General features: G+C 35.2%; 1 pseudogene; it reads left to right on the top strand.

Annotated features, from left to right (window-relative positions):
* Positions 1-2,980: 2,980 nt before the first annotated feature.
* LOC121029261 (40S ribosomal protein S15a-like) lies at positions 2,981-3,951 on the top strand (annotated as a pseudogene).
* Positions 3,952-16,267: the final 12,316 nt, after the last annotated feature.

Genomic DNA, 16,267 nt, shown 5'->3' with positions numbered 1-16,267 from the left:
ATGAATGGATAAAGAAATTGTGGTTTATATACACTATGGAATACTACATGGCAATGAGAAAAAATGAAATCTGGCCTTTTGTAGCAACGTGGATGGAACTGGAGAGTGTGATGCTAAGTGAAATAAGCCATACAGAGAAAGACAGATACCATATGGTTTCACTCTTATGTGGATCCTGAGAAACTTAATAGGAACCCATGGGGGAGGGGAAAGAAAAAAAAAAAGAGGTTAGAGTGGGAGAGAGCCAAAGCATAAGAGACTGTTGAGAACTGAGAGCAAACTGAGGGTTGATGGGAGGTGAGAGGGAGGAGAGGGTGGGTGATGGGTATTGAGGAGGGCACCTTTTGGGCTGAGCACTGGGTGTTGTATGGAAACCAATTTGACAATAAATTTCATATATAAATAAAAAAAATAAATAAAAGCTATAATTACCTGGAAAAAAAATAAGGTATATTTTAATATAAAAAAAGCAAGAAAGGCAAAATCTCAGAATAAAAAAATAGTCTTTCTCAAGAAAGCACACTTTGCAATTATATTAATTCCTGTGCTTAAATTTACATACACATGCATACACATCTGTCTCTCCATCAATTTACTGATCTATCTTTATTGTGGTATCATCATTACCATAGTTAATTTTTTGTTCATTTTGTCATAAAGCCTTGCCATGGACTGGTACAAGACTGATAACTAAAGTTTGGGTTCTGAGAAGGTGATATTTCATGTGAATTCTGAAGGTATGGACAGTGGACATAATTTCAGTGCATATTCAAGAAGAGTATTCCTAGTAGAATGATCATCCCTGTGGCAGGAGAGAATGTGGCAAGTTTGAGGAACTGAGAGAATGAACGTGACTGAAAGACAGAGGGTAGCATAACATGAAAATGTAGAATTAAGCAAGAAAAGTGAGCAAGGAGTTGGGGGAGAGGTTGAAGGTGACATGATCAGAATTTTTTCTTCTCATTAACTGCTCACCTCCTGCACCACCAGCTACCTTTGAAAGATCACTTATAGGGGACCATATGTGGTTCAGTAGTGTCCTCAAAAATTCATGTCCACTCAGAACCTCAGAATGCCTCTTTATTTGAAAATAGGGTCCTTATAGATGTAGTTGGTTGTAATGAGGTCATACTGGATTAGGGTGGTCCCCAAATCTAATATGACTGATGTCCTTATAAGAAGAAGAGAGAGACACACACAAGGGAGAAAACCCTGTGAAGGAGGGAGATATTAGAGGGATACATTGATAAACCAAGGATTAGTGACAATAAGGAAAAGTTGGAAGCGACAGAGAAGGATCCCTGTCCACCCCCCCACCCCCACCCCTCCGAGACTTTAGAGAGAGCAATGGCCTGGCTGACATCTTGATTTCAGACCTGGAGCATTCAGCACTGTGTTGTGTGTGTTGTTATAAACCAGCCAGTTTGTGGTAATCTGTTATGGCAGCCTTGGGGAACTAATGCAGGGAAATAAAAGCAGCAGATTGGAACTTTTCCTGTCCTTGTTTCCTGTTCTCTGGGCCTACAGATGTTCAACAGTGACCCTTTTCTTTTATAAAGTATTTATGTGGATGATTTAGGCCTGTTGCTACGCCGCATCACCAGGGGTCTCTTAACGTACTATCTGATGTAGGTGATGCTTTCATTTGTGGTTTCTTTCTTTTGTAGGCTCTAAGAAGCCTGGGGTGATTTTAAGTTGTATTGACTGTAACCAGGTCACTCCTTATGTAGCCTTTCTTGGCTAGGCTCTAACACAGCTCAGCATTACAGACTCTCCTCCATTTGTGGCCCAGATCTGGCCTATGAAAACCCCCCAAAATATCTGTGGCTTTATCAGATGCTGGGAATACAGGCCTATCTCAACTCAGCCACCTCCCTTTGCCCCATTATCAGAGCAGTTAGCCATTGGTTTCTCGCCTTTACATTTTTTAGGTCAAAGTAGAACACCAGCCACTGTAAATCCCAACTCTAAGGCATATATGACCATGTTCTCTGAGGTGTCTGAATGAAATCCTTGTAATTAAGTTTGATGTTAGAGGCAGACACCCTCCCCAATTCTTTCCCCTGAAAAGGAGAAGGAATTCACAACGTGCCAGCATTTTTTTTTTCTACTTTTGATCCTCCTCTACTCCTAAGGTGAAGAACTTACTGGGTGTTTAGCTGGTTTTTATAAACCTCCTTTGAAAATTCTTATGTTTGCTTAGCACTTCTTGTTGATGTCTGATATCTGCCATTTTAAGGGGTTGGTTAAAATTTCCACTTTCAAGATCTTTTTCCTTGTGATCAGTGTTTATTGCTGGCTTGTTTCTTAGACAGCTACTTCTGTGAGAGCAGATACTTTTTTTTCTAGCAAATGTATTCCCAGTACCAACCTAAAGGCTTCACTTATGGTAAGACACTAAATAAACTCTTTATTGTATAAATGAATGAATGCAATTATAGAAGAAACATGTTTCCCTGGTACTAAATTTTAAAATAAAAATGTTACACAATGTTTTGAATAGGGACATACTTAGAGATGGACAGTGTTTTCAACATCAGCGTTATAGCAATTCTAAGTTAACATTCTGAGCTTACATTATACTATATTCTTTGATCAAGTTGTCTCAAGGAATGTATGGATGACATATCCATTAGATTTTTTTTTTTGAGAGAGAGAAGGAGAGAGAGAGGGAGAGAAAGAGAACAGGAGAGGGGCAGAGGGAGAGGAAGAGAGAAAATCTTAAGCAGGTTCTATGCCTAACATGGAGCCTGTTGTGGGGCTCGATTTCAGGACTGTGAAATCACGACCTGAGCTGAAATCAAGTCAGATGCTTAACTAAATGTGCCATCCAGGAGCCCCCATTAGATTACCTTTTCTAAATACCTTGTTTTTTGGCAATTTTGAAAACTTAGAAAATGGATTTTGATAACTAATTTTTTTGATGAGTAAAAACTGTTGATATCTCTAGCTCTTTACACCATCTTTCTGTGTTACCATAATGGTGTGCATGAATGGCCTGGCAGATGCTCTCAAGAGCATGAACAGTGCCAAAAAGAGAGTCAAATGCCAGGTTCTTATTAATTAGGCCATGCTCCAAAGTCATGGTCCAGTTTCTAACCGTGTTGATGAAGCATGGTTATATTGGTGAATTTGAAATCGTTGAAGATCACAGAGTTGGGAAAATTGTTGTGAACCTCATGGGCAAGTTAAACAAGCGTGGAATGATCAGCCCAGATTTTTTTTTAAACTTGAATTTCATTTATTTAATGAAATCAATTCTAAACAGGATATTAAAATTAAAAAATAGAGCCATGAAATGACAAGCTTATGTTATGGGTAGAAATATGATAAATTATATATGAATTAAAAAGATATTAAACACAACAAAAGCTTTTCAAAAATGTTTTCTTAGAATTCAGAATTTATGAAGGTAGATGAAGAAGAGGTGAAGTTTCCAGGAATGAACTTTGATGAAGTAATTGATATCACACAGGTAACAAAGCTTAGAAACCATGAGAAATTATTTTTCTACCAGCATTTTTTTATGTGATTGATTCTTTTCTTTAAAGACTTTATTATTATTTTTTAGAGCAGGTTTAGGTCCACAGTAAAAATAATAGGGAAGTACAGAGATTTCCCATATACCTTCTACCCCCACACATGCATAGACTTCCCTGCTATTAACATCCCCCTCTAGAGTGGCACATTTGTTAAAATTGATGAACCTACATTGACACATCTTAATCACTCAAAGTCCATAGTTTACCCTAGAGTTTACTCTTGATGATGTATATTCCATGGTGATCAGCCCGATTTGATGTATAACTGAAAGATCTAGAAAAATTGCAGAGTAATCTGCCCTCATTCTGCCAGTTTGGTTTCATTGTACTAACAATCTCAGCTGGACCATGGAGAAGCAAGACAAAACACACAGGAAAGAAAATTCTGGGATTCTTTCTAGGGATATGATACATATGTGCAAATAAATTGCCTCAACTGGAAAAAAAAAGTTGATATTTAAAGTTGATTGATGGCAGATCCATATTCTTTAGAAATTGGACTATCAAGTGATATTATTTAACTTTCCATTGTAAATGTTGAGATATTGATGCTAATAACTCTCCTAAACTAAAGGGAATATTACTCATGTAAGAAACTATACATTAAATGCAATCCCTATCAAAATACCAAGAGCGTTTTTCAGAGAACTAGAACAAATACAACTCAAATGAATATGGAACCACAAAAAGCCTTGAATGGCCAAAGAAAACTTGAGAAAGAAAATCAAAGCTGGAGGTACCACAATTTTGGGTTTCAAGATATACTACAAAGGCATAGTAATCAAAACAGTATGATATTGGCACAAAAACAGGCACATAGGTCATGGAACAGAACAGAAAGCCCAGAAATAAAATTATGCTTTTGTGGTCAATTTATGACAAAGGAGGCAAGAATATAGAATGGGGTAAAGATCGTTTCTTCAATAAATGGTTTTGGGAAAACTGGATAGCTTTATGAAAAAAGAGTGAAACTGGACCACTTTCTTATACCATACACAAAAATAAACTCAAAATATATTAAAGATCTAAATCTGAGACCTGAAATAAAAATCCTAGAAGAGGACACAGGCAGTAATTTCTCTGACATTGGTCATCACAACATTTTTTCTGGATATGTCTGCTAAAGCAAGGGAAACAAAAGCAAAATAAACTATTGGACTACATCAAAATAAAAAGCTTTTGCACAGCAAGAGAAACAATCATCAAAACAAAAAGGCAATCTACTGAATGGGAGAACATATTTGCAAATGATGAACCCACTAAGAGGTTAATACTTAGAATATACAAATAAACAACTCAACATCAAAAAAACAATCTGATGAAAAAATGGGCAGAGGATCTAAATAGGTATTTTTCCAAAGAAGACTTAGAGATGGCCAAAGAAACATGAACAGATGCTCAACATCACTCATCATCAAAGAAAATCAACCACAATGAGATATCACCTTACACCTATTGGGATGGCTAAAATGAAAAACACAAGAAATAACAGGTGTTGGTGAGGAAGTGAAAAATATGGAACCCCGTACACTGTTGCTGGGAATGTAAATAGGTATAGCCACTGTGGAAAACAATATGAAGCTTGCTCAAAAAGTAAAAATAGGAATAATAATGGTCCAATAGATCCTACTACTGTGTATTTACTCAAAGAAAATGAAAACATGAATTCAAAAAGATACGTGGATCTCTATGTTATGGTAGCATTATTTACAATAGCCTAGATGTGGAAGCAACATAAATGGCCATTGATAGATAAATGGATAAGGAAATGTTGTATGTATGTATATGTGTGTATACATACACACACACACGCACACACATATAAACTGGAGTATTACATAGCCATAAATAAGGTTGAGATCGTATCACTTATGACAACATGGATGGACCTAGAGCTTATTATGCTAAGTGAAATAAGTCAAACTAAGAAACAAATATATGATTTCACTGGTATGTGGAATCTAAAAAAAAAATCAAACGAATAAACAAGCAGAATCAGACCTATAAATAGAGAACAAACTGATGGTTGCCAGATGGAAGGGGTATGGGCACAATGGGTGAAGGAGAGTGAGAGGGACAGGATTTGAGTTACAGAATGAATAAGTTACAGAAATAAAAGGTACAGCATAGTGAATATATTCAGTGGTATTGTAATTGTATTAAATGGAGACGGATGGTAGCTACACTTGTGGTAAGCATAACATAACATAGAAAGAAGTTGAATCACTATGTTGTACACCCTGAAACTAACATGGCATTGTATGCATGTAGCTAATGTATTAATGCATTAACTAAAGTATTTAATATATTAACTACTACATAAAATCAATGCCTAACTATATTCAAATAAAAATTCTTAAAAAGAAATAATCCATCACTACATCATACCTTCCAAACTAAGAAGCTTAAGCCAATAAACATTTCTTATTTTATAATACTTTATACTTTCTGGGTCAAGAATGTGACCCCAGAATAAGTAGATGCCCATGGCTCAAGATCTTAGCTGTTGGTATTTGTGGTATCATCTGATGGGTTTGATGGGGTTGGATGGGGCCAGAGATTTTGCTTCCAAGATCATTCATGTGGCTGTGGATAGGCCTCAGAAGATATGCTTCTAAGTTCACTCACGTGGTGGCTAGTAGGCCTCAATTTCTCACCTCATAGGCTGTCTGAATGTCCTCACAGCAGGATGGCTGGTGATTTGAGAGAGCCAGAGAGTGGGAAAGACAGAGCACCTGAGGTAGAGACTACAATCTTTTTTTAACCTAATATTGGAAGAAAGTCCCATTACTTCTGTATTTTACTCATTAGAAGCAAGTCCATAAGTTCAATCCACAATTAGGGTGGTGATTATTCTAAGGCTTGAACACCAGGAAGTGATTTCTGAGGCTGCCTATCATGGCAAGAGTATGTAAAGCAAAAGCTAGAATTTTCATGAGCAATTCAAATTTCTGCATTGTAGAATGTGTGAAAATTCTTAACTTCAATAATTTGAAAACCATGCTTACTATTTGGCAATTCTCGCAGAAAAGTTTTTCTATGATTATTTCAAGCAATTTTTGAGAGTCTAATGGTGGGGGATACTAATCTAGTTGGTCTTGAAATTGGTTTATAACTATTACACTGAGGCAAACAACCTAAATTTATTGAAGAGAAACTTGCCACGATGTTTTGCAGAGATATCTAATACTTCATTTTCAAATATTTTCCTCTTTATTTTTCATAGTGCATATGCATAAACTTTCTAAATCTTATAGTTTATTAATTTTTCTTTCAGCTATGTCCAGCTGGTTACTTATTTTTTTAATGTTTATTTAATTTTGAGAAAGAGAGAGAGAGAGAGAGAGAGAGAGCAGGAGTGGGGGAGGGACACAGAGAGAGGGAGACACAGAATCTGAAGCAGGCTCCAGGTTCTGAACTGTCAACAAAGAGCCTGATGCGGGGCTCAAACCCATGAACTGAGAGATCATGACCTTAGCCGAAGTCAGCTGCTTAACAAACTGAGACACCGAGTCACCTCCAATTGGTTGTTTAAATCATTCATTGATTTTTTAAAAGCCAATAATTACATTTTTAAAATTTCTGTTTGTTTTTCATATCTTCCTTTTTGTTTCAATGTCCTGGTGTTTTTTTTTTTTTAATTATGGTTTCTATTGTCTCTATTTTAAGCATAGTTTTTAAAATAGTCCTACTTCAGATGGTTTTATTGCCTCCAGTTTTTGAATGTATTATACCACCCACTATTTATTTGAGGACTCCTGCTTCTGTTAGATCATTTCTTTATGTGGTTTGTAATTTTTGATTTTGAACTTCTCTTAAATAAGGATTTTACTCCCTGTTGGAATTCTGTGGACCATAGGTTGTTGAAGGGACAACAGGTAGTCATGTTTGTTCAATTGGTTTAGGACTAGTTTTTAATTTCTCGACTTGAGGATTTTGCTACCATCCTGAAAGAGGGCATATTACCATGAAGTCTGTAGTTTTCATCTTTAAAGGAGAATTTTATTTTTTTCCACTTAGACTCTCAGGCTAAATGAGATATCCAGACTTCCCCAGGTGTAGTGATCCTATTCCATTCCTCTACCACTCAGGAATCATTCTTTCATTCTCCTTGTTTTTAATAGGGATCTCAGGTACTACATATAATCTCACATAAGTCCCAAGGTCATGTTCATATCCCAAATGGCCATTTAATCTGAAGTTCCTAGAAATGAGGCTTTACCTGAGCCTGATAACTTCTTGAACATCTACTGTGTCACTTTATAAATTCGTGCTTTTACATTTCTTCTTTGTTGCTGGCACCTAAGATTTTATCTTTCTTTTCTTTACACACACACACATATATATATATATATACACACATACATATACATATACATATATATACATATATGGTAAATATTTTTATTTTTATTTACCTTATTTTATTTATTTTATTTACCTTATTTATTATTATTTATCCTTTATTTACCTTATTTATAAGGCTGTCTATTCTCCCATTCTTAATTTTCCTTATTTTGTTTTGTCCTTATACTTAGACATCATAACTTCAGATCTTGCCCTAAATGAAATCTATGTCTATGTATAGCCTTTCATTTCTTCTCACCCACCAATTACTCCCTATATGTGTCTAGGCACCTACTGTATCATTTTTTTACCCTATAATTTAAAACTATATACATAAAACACTTATGGGGTGAGAAGGCATAAATCCTTCTAGCTAAAGAAATGCAATTAGTGCTTTGGGGAATTTGAGTGTATCATTGAAAAATCCTGTTATTTAGGGTGGTGGTGTGGTATGGTATAAAGAGAAGTAATAGAAATGTTCACAACAGAGCCCTAGGATATAAAAGTCTCTTTGTGTTTTTCATTATGAGGTCATTACTTGCCCTTCTTTACAAAATAAACAGGAAGAATTGTTTCCAGGTACTAAAGTTCAAGAGTTGGGGGACAAAGTTGCAAAATAAAAACTGAAATACTTAAAGGACTACAACTGAGAAACAAAAATTTAAAGATGGAAACTTTCATATGTTAACAGAAATAGGATTGCTATTTCTAAAAGCTGCAAGTATGTCTAAATATTTTCATTGAAACACTGTACAGTAAACTTTTGCAACTTTACAAATTATATAACCAAAAGGTGGCAGTGTTCCATTTGGTTTCCTTTGGAACCTCATTTGTGAGAGGTATAATTTACACATGTATTCTGCCTCTAATTTGCTTTTAAAACAATATTAAGTAATATTGCTATTACCACATGTGCCAAAAAATAATTATGATTGAAAAGAAAAAAAATTTGACAATAGGAACCTTAAAGGATTCATTGTATAGAATGCTTTCATTTGAATAGCCCCCAAATAGACATTTTCAAAAGTAGTATATGGGTGCTTCACATCTCAGATAATTTATCTGTTACTAGATTATCTCTTTGGTGTTCTATCCTGTCTTGACTACTGATTGATGCATCCTGTAACACTATGCAAGCATTGATTTCTTTTTTCCTGGTCTAAGTTGTTAATGAGGGAAACAATTTGGTTTTTGTGTTCATAGCAGACAATATATTTTCATCAGTATGACTAAAAGTTTTCTTCAGGGAGCAAATCAGTATTTACGGCCATTGATGAGCATGTTGGAAATCTCCACAAATGTATTCTTAAACTATTAATATTACAATGAATGCTAAAATAAATGACTGAAAAAGATTTCAATTCCAAATTTTAAATCTGTTCCAAAATCTTAAACGAAAGCTTACTTGAGGCAAAAATTCTCTTTTACAAGCCTATCCTGGCAAGAACTGACCTAACAGTCAATTATTATAAACAAAGTCCAGGTTTCTTAATTAAAATACAAAATATTGGCTCGCCTGCTTAGCCTGAAATAAGTTATGTTTTGAGGAGACTGCAATTATGGTGGCGCCTTCTAGTGCCACTGATGGTCAGAGCCTGTCAGTGTTTGTATAAAACCCCATTTTTTTTTTTTTTAGCTTTGCAACAGTGCTGTGGATTGTTACTTCATTAGTTAGAGATTGGCATCGAAATTATAAAACAGAATTTGAGCGATTTTGTTTCGAGTTCGGCCTGAACACCAAAAGACTTTCTTTTTTATTCTCATAAATGTGGGAAAAAGTAAACTCTTCCATTTATTATGGTTACATTTTTGGGCGTGGGGATTTTATCTCTGTCTACCTATGACATATAAAAGTTAGAGTTGGCTATATTTGGCAGATGATACTAAATACAAATTAGTGAACCATTCATGGCACTTTAAGTTTTAAAACAACTTATAAAGGAAGCCTTTATGTGTTTGAAGGATAGCTATTTTTAGTTGGTGAAACAAAATTCATTTTTATGACTGATGTTACCAAAATGAATAAAAACTCATTTTCCAGCTATCTGTGATAGTGTTCAAAGTCTTTTTAAAGGGATTTATTCATCCCTTTAAAGCCCCTTTACCACCTAACCTAAGAAGAATGTCTGAGATAGAACAAGTTTGACTTGTTCTTTTAAATTCATCTTTCTTCCAGTCCCGTGCCTTCCAATTGAGAGAAGGCAAATGATAGTAAAACTGTCTCCAGTTGGTCAGTGAGAAGAAGAGAAAGATTGATGAACTGATTTTTAGATCTTAGACTCCTATGATGGTTGTTTACTTCTCCATAGTAATCTCACGGCATCTATATAACTTGAAAAAGTGAAACTATATCTTTTCAGTTCAAGAAAACTACTGTTCAAAGCACACATTTCTAGATTCATATTTGTTATAGTTCATCTGGTGCACTTGGCTCATGTTGTTATAGGTCACATTGGCCTAAGAAAACGTCCTTTAGGAGATAAACATTCTGACCTTTTGTATATTAAATCGCAGCATGTAGCTTGTTGAGTTGTGTTATCAATGTGATAACAGTCTATATGGACCAGTCACAATCATGACTACATTTCTTAGAGTTTAATACTATATTGGTAAAGTAATAAGGAATGTGAATACTTACTAAATTTTGCTTAACAGTGAGTATTATTTATCTACGGGTAAATATGTTTAAAGTTTTTAAAATTTTTATTTATTTTTGAGAGAAAGAGAAACAGAGTATGAGTGGGCAGGGGACACAGAGAGGGAGACACAGAATCTGAAGCAGGCTTCAGGCTCTGAGCTGTCAGCACAGAGCCAATGAGGGGATCGAATGCAGGAACCTTGAGATCATGACCTGAGCCGAAGTCGAACGCTTAACCAACTGAGCCACTCAGGCGCCCCATTAGTAAATATGTTTTAAACAAATGAATGAGCATTCATTCTATTGGGCATCTATCTGCCAAACATTACATTAGGCATGGGGATAGAATGATACATAAAAAGAAAGTCCAATCCTCTAGGAATTGGTCACTAAGTAATGAAATCTAATGGTACCTGACATTTATTATGTGCCAGGCCCTGTGCTAAATCTTTTTACATTTGTTAACTCATTTAATCTCATAAAACCCTGTGTGTTAGAACTGTTATTGTCCCCACTTTCAAGATCGGAAAACTGAGGTAGAACATGGCTACATAGCTACGAAATAGTCAAGCCAGGATTTACATTCATTCTGATTCCTGAGCATAGGCTCTTTGTCACTGTTTTATCTTGCCTTTCCAGTTATAATATATAGATTGATTATTTCCCAAAATGTGCAGGTTGAAGACCAGCCCTAGGATGTGTTTTGCAAAACAGCAATTATCTACTTCATAAATGATTCCATGGGAAAATTTGAATGGAAAATACTGCATACTACCACCATTGCCACTAAAATATCTTTACTTATTCTAAATGTGTACCTGCGTGCTAAATCCTTTGGGTGGTCTCTCTGTAAAGGTATAAAAATTGTCCAGTACACCTCTCAATGACAGCATTCTGAATAATAAATCTTCCAAGTGCTGTCATAATGATTACTTTGCACTTATGAAAGAACTGTGCCATTTAAGAATCATAAGAATATTCTAGAATACATATTAATAATATACCCCTTTTTTAAGATGAGGAGACTGAGTGGAAGTGTTGAGAGTCCTTTCTCACATGTAACAAAGTAGGCAGAACCAGACCTGCTACTTGAAACCACGCTGATGCAAAACCCGATGCTCTAAATTGTCAAGAATGAATGTCTTCATTGTGGACCACATCTTGATAGGCTTGGACTATATGCTTTGGACCATCCTTTTTCCTAGCCTTTGGTCACATGTTGCTTATTTGAGCTAATTCTTCCTCTCTTTTCACTCACCAAGTTCAGATGTGGACTACCTTCTTAACACTAGAGGAAAACCTCAGGGAAGATGTGCATTTAAAATCTTCTCCCTTGTACAATGGAGGAACAGTTAGTTAATCAAGCTTATTTTTCTGCCACTGCAATGGGATACCATAAAAACAGATTTGAGACGGACTGATAAAATAAGGAGGGGATATCTCTAGGGAGAGAGATGCTTTATGTCCTTCAAGATGTTAGGAGATTGTGCATAAAGATAACAGCATTGAATCCCTGGCTTCATCTAACTGTATGCAGACATAACAACCATCTTTTGGGGAATAATCTTTTCATGATAAGTTTTACATGTTTTTCTCCCCATCAAGGGATTAAACAGGAATACAAACACTGAGTCTCAGTTTATCAATGTGGACCAACCAATGGGGAAACTCACAGGAATCTAAGTTCTACTGTGCCATGAGCTTATGATAATAAGTTATGAAACACTGATTTTTTATGAAGCAGTTTCTCATATAGTGTTTCATTTTAATGGATTCCACAACCCCATGGTGAGGTATTTTTCCCCCATTTCACAGATGAAGGAACTTAGATTCAGAAACATGACTCTTTACTATTGCTCCCTAGTTGTATGATTCCAAAGTGACCTCTCCAAGGTCATTCAGACAGTAAGTGGCAAAACCAAGATATAAATCTAGTTACCTGGTTGACATTCTCTGAGTACAAGTTAAGCGATAAAGTGTAGTGAATACTTACTGGAAAATTTAAGCATCCAAATAACATAAGGACACTTGCAAAGAAAATAGTATACGTATTATAGGGCAATGAGTCTAAGCTGCTGTGCCATGACTTTATTTATTTTATGCAAAAAATTCTGATTCAGCATATATAGAAGAGTCAATACTTATGTTTGGTTGAGGAATCACACCAGTGTATTTTTGGTCTTATAGTTTTAGAACCAAGCACCCATTAACATCTGTAGATTTAGAACAGTAAAAGCTCAGAATAACTGAACTGTTCCAGAATTCCATGGAAATAACTTTTACCACCTAGAGAGTGCTTGAAAACCTGACCAATTGTGAATGTTGACATTTGTACCACTCTGTTTAAGGGACATTATCAGATTGGTCTTTGTCCAATGGGTCTTTCTCACTGATTTAAGAAGCATGTTTGAAAATATATGTAAATGAGTACAACATCTACATATGAAGAATTCCTGATTACATGAGAAATTGTAGACTATTTGGTTTAACTTTATTTACTTAAAAATGGTTGGAAGATAACATGCAATTGATAAGCATCATTTCCATCCATTTTCTAGAGAATTTTCTAGCAGAAGTCTTAAAAGACATTTTAGAAGACAGTATTGAGTGGTATTGCATATTGGGGGATTAGAGCCTCCTATCTAGAGAACTGTATTTCATATTCAGAATATAAAAGTAATGAGAATAAAATGTTCATCTTTGGACGCAAGGTAATTATCCATTATGCTAGGTATGAGCTGGCATCCGGATATAATTTCAGTTGTAGGCTAGGTTATTTTCTTATACTTTCAATATAAGGCTACATATCTCATTAAAATTTAGTTATTATTATTGTTACTTTTTGGCTACAAATATTAAAAAGTTGTGAATGTTTCCAAAGGATTCATATGTGTATCTGAAAACACTGACTGAGATTTGGATTGATAAGCTACAATATTTGCTTCCATTTCTACAGTAGCAATTCATTTATCAGATGGGAAAAGTATTATTATACTGCAGTCTGATGCTATCATTGCCTTGCTGGTAAACCTGCAGTGATAGAAGATTTAACTGTTCCAGAAGGAGGGAGAAAGAGCTGAAGATTAGGAGTAGGGAGGTAGGATTCCCCTGAAGAAAGAGAGAGGTGGCGAAAGGGGAGAGATAAACAAACAAACAAACAAACAAAAACCAGTTACACACTTGAAAGAGGGTTCTAGATAAGAGAACTAGGAGGATAGGCTTTTAAAACTGGAGACGCAGATAGAGTTTATTGTAAAACGGAGGAACAAAGATGTCAAGAGAATGCAAAGTTTAAGAAGAGAAAATCAATAGCTTTTAAAAATAGAAAGTAACTGGGGAATGAAGATGGAAAGGAGATCCCGTGCAAGAGGGAACTTCAGAGATACACATGGACGTAGGAGGCACCCACAAACGTGCACGTGCACGTGTGTGCATGTGTGTGCGCGCACACACACACCACTCTGAAAACCCAAGAAAGTAGGAAAATCTCAGAACTGAACATATCCAGCATAGGCATGAAGGACACCTGTTATGTGAGTTCTGATGACTGTTTTAATTGAATTTAAAGACTTAAGTAAGGGGGAAAACCTTGTTCACATTCTATTATAACCCAAGAAAGAGCTGCATAGAAGTGACATGTCACCTTAAGGAACATATTCATTCTGTGACACGACAGCATTTTGTGTATTAGAAGTTGAATTTTTAGCTTGGTGTTCAAATACAAAATATCTAAGGAGATTGTTCTAGAAACAAGTGACCTCTAAATTTGGGAACAGCAGGGATGGTGTTTTTATTCTTGTAGTAGGTGTTGAATAAGCTGTATTCAGTGTGTAATGGGTGAAAATGTTTTTTCTGGATGCAAGCATTGTGTATTTGTTTCAGGAATTTTATTATATACCATGGAATCTTAGCAGCAATCAAGGAAAAATCAAAGGTCTTGTTCTAATTTGGAAACTCTATTATGACACCGAAACATAGCCTTATTATGTATGTAATGGTTTTGATATTTCCAAGACTATTTGTTATGGGTTCTTAACTTTGGCTACATATTAATCAGTACTAAAAAAAAATACTGATGCCTGGGTCCCTCAAAAATTATGATTTAATTAGTTTTTGGTGTGGCCCAGCCATTAGCATTTCTTAAAAATCCTCCCTGCTCCCCATTTGTGATTGAAATGTTCAACTTGATTTGAGAAACTTTGTGTTAGAGGAATCTTACGTTTATATTTTGAATATTGGTAATTATTGTCTATCATCCTCATTATTATATTTCTTCAGCATGTTATGTCTTAGGAAAAAGAGTTTACATCCTCTCATATTTCAGAATATTAATGGGTTTTGGGTGACATATGCATACACATTTTTTCTGTTGTTAATGGACAATTTTTGTGAAATAGCTGGGGTTAATTTATTAGGCTCTAAATTTATCTTAAACCTTTTGATGAGGATCTATGAAATACTGTCTGTTTCCTGGGGGTAAAAAGACATTATGTGAAAGTAGGGCCATTTAATTAAAATACTATAGATAATAGGAAGCATGCTATCAAGGTAGTTTTGCATTAGGTAATTTTAAATTTTATCATGCGTGTATGTATTTATTTATTTTGCACTAGATAATTGAAAACTTTCCTTAAATTGTCTTATTTGAACATAACATGACTAGTGCCATTTATAGATTTATTTTCCACTGAGGTTAATTTGCTCTTCATGGTAATTATTGGGGTAAATTGGCAGCTGTGCCCTTTCTTGAACTGTCACAGTCCTATAGATTTTGAATTTGTCCATATGTTGGTAAAGTCTTCTCTCTGTAAAAGTGTAAACTATAGAAAGTATGAATTTAAAAACCTTTATTTTGGTACTCTCTAACTTGTTCTGTCAAGTGCCTTTTCCCATGGTCCCGGCATTTTCAGGTCTCAACTCCTCCCAGTGTCTACTGGGTGTCTCAACTCCATATATACCAGAATTAGCCTTGGCATGGGTAGCGTTAATTACTAGTGTTTGTTAAACAGAGAGTGGTCTCTGTCAAGGTCTCTTGCATTGTACTATAGGCCATAAAAAAGCACCTAAAAGGACCAAACAAGTAAGCCATTGCAACTCAAAAGAATGAGGTATTAATTGACAGGGACAAAAGTTGCTCTTTTGGGTCAAGGACCACATTAATTGAATAGGCAGTAACCTAACCAGCTCTCCCTGTAATGATAGACCAAGGTATTCTGCAATTACTAATGTAATTCATTGCGTGATGGTTTTTCTTCTAAGTCATTATGATTATCTAGTATTGACAGAAGTTTGTACTTCAATTTACATCTGGGATGAGGCATATAATAAGCAAATTTCTTCATGAAAGTAGTAACTACTTCATGAAATGAAGAGCCTAATCACTAAGAGATAAAGTGATTGGTCAACTAGTATGCCTAATGAATCCTTAGCCCTATGCTTCCAGAGAGTACTGTCTTAAAAACAAACAAATAAATAAACAAAAACAAACAAACAAATCCTCTGGAATATTGTTCATCATTGTTAAAAAATAGATTGTGTGACCAGTATTAATTGAGCTGCTAATATGTACGGTTTGACAGTGATGAACAAAATAAAATAAGCTCCTAGTTTTATGTAGCTTACATTCTAGCTCATTTCTCAAGAAGTAGAAATATCTCAATTAATAACCATATTTGAATAATTTGATGCCCTTAGATCAATTGAAATGATAGTATATGATTATAAACTCTGTGGGGACAAG

The sequence above is a fragment of the Herpailurus yagouaroundi genome, unplaced genomic scaffold (genome assembly GCF_014898765.1).
Source record: "Herpailurus yagouaroundi ecotype Mexico unplaced genomic scaffold, PumYag 139, whole genome shotgun sequence".
Classification (NCBI taxonomy): Eukaryota; Metazoa; Chordata; class Mammalia; order Carnivora; family Felidae; genus Herpailurus; species Herpailurus yagouaroundi.
This window is presented reverse-complemented; position numbering and strand designations above follow the sequence as displayed.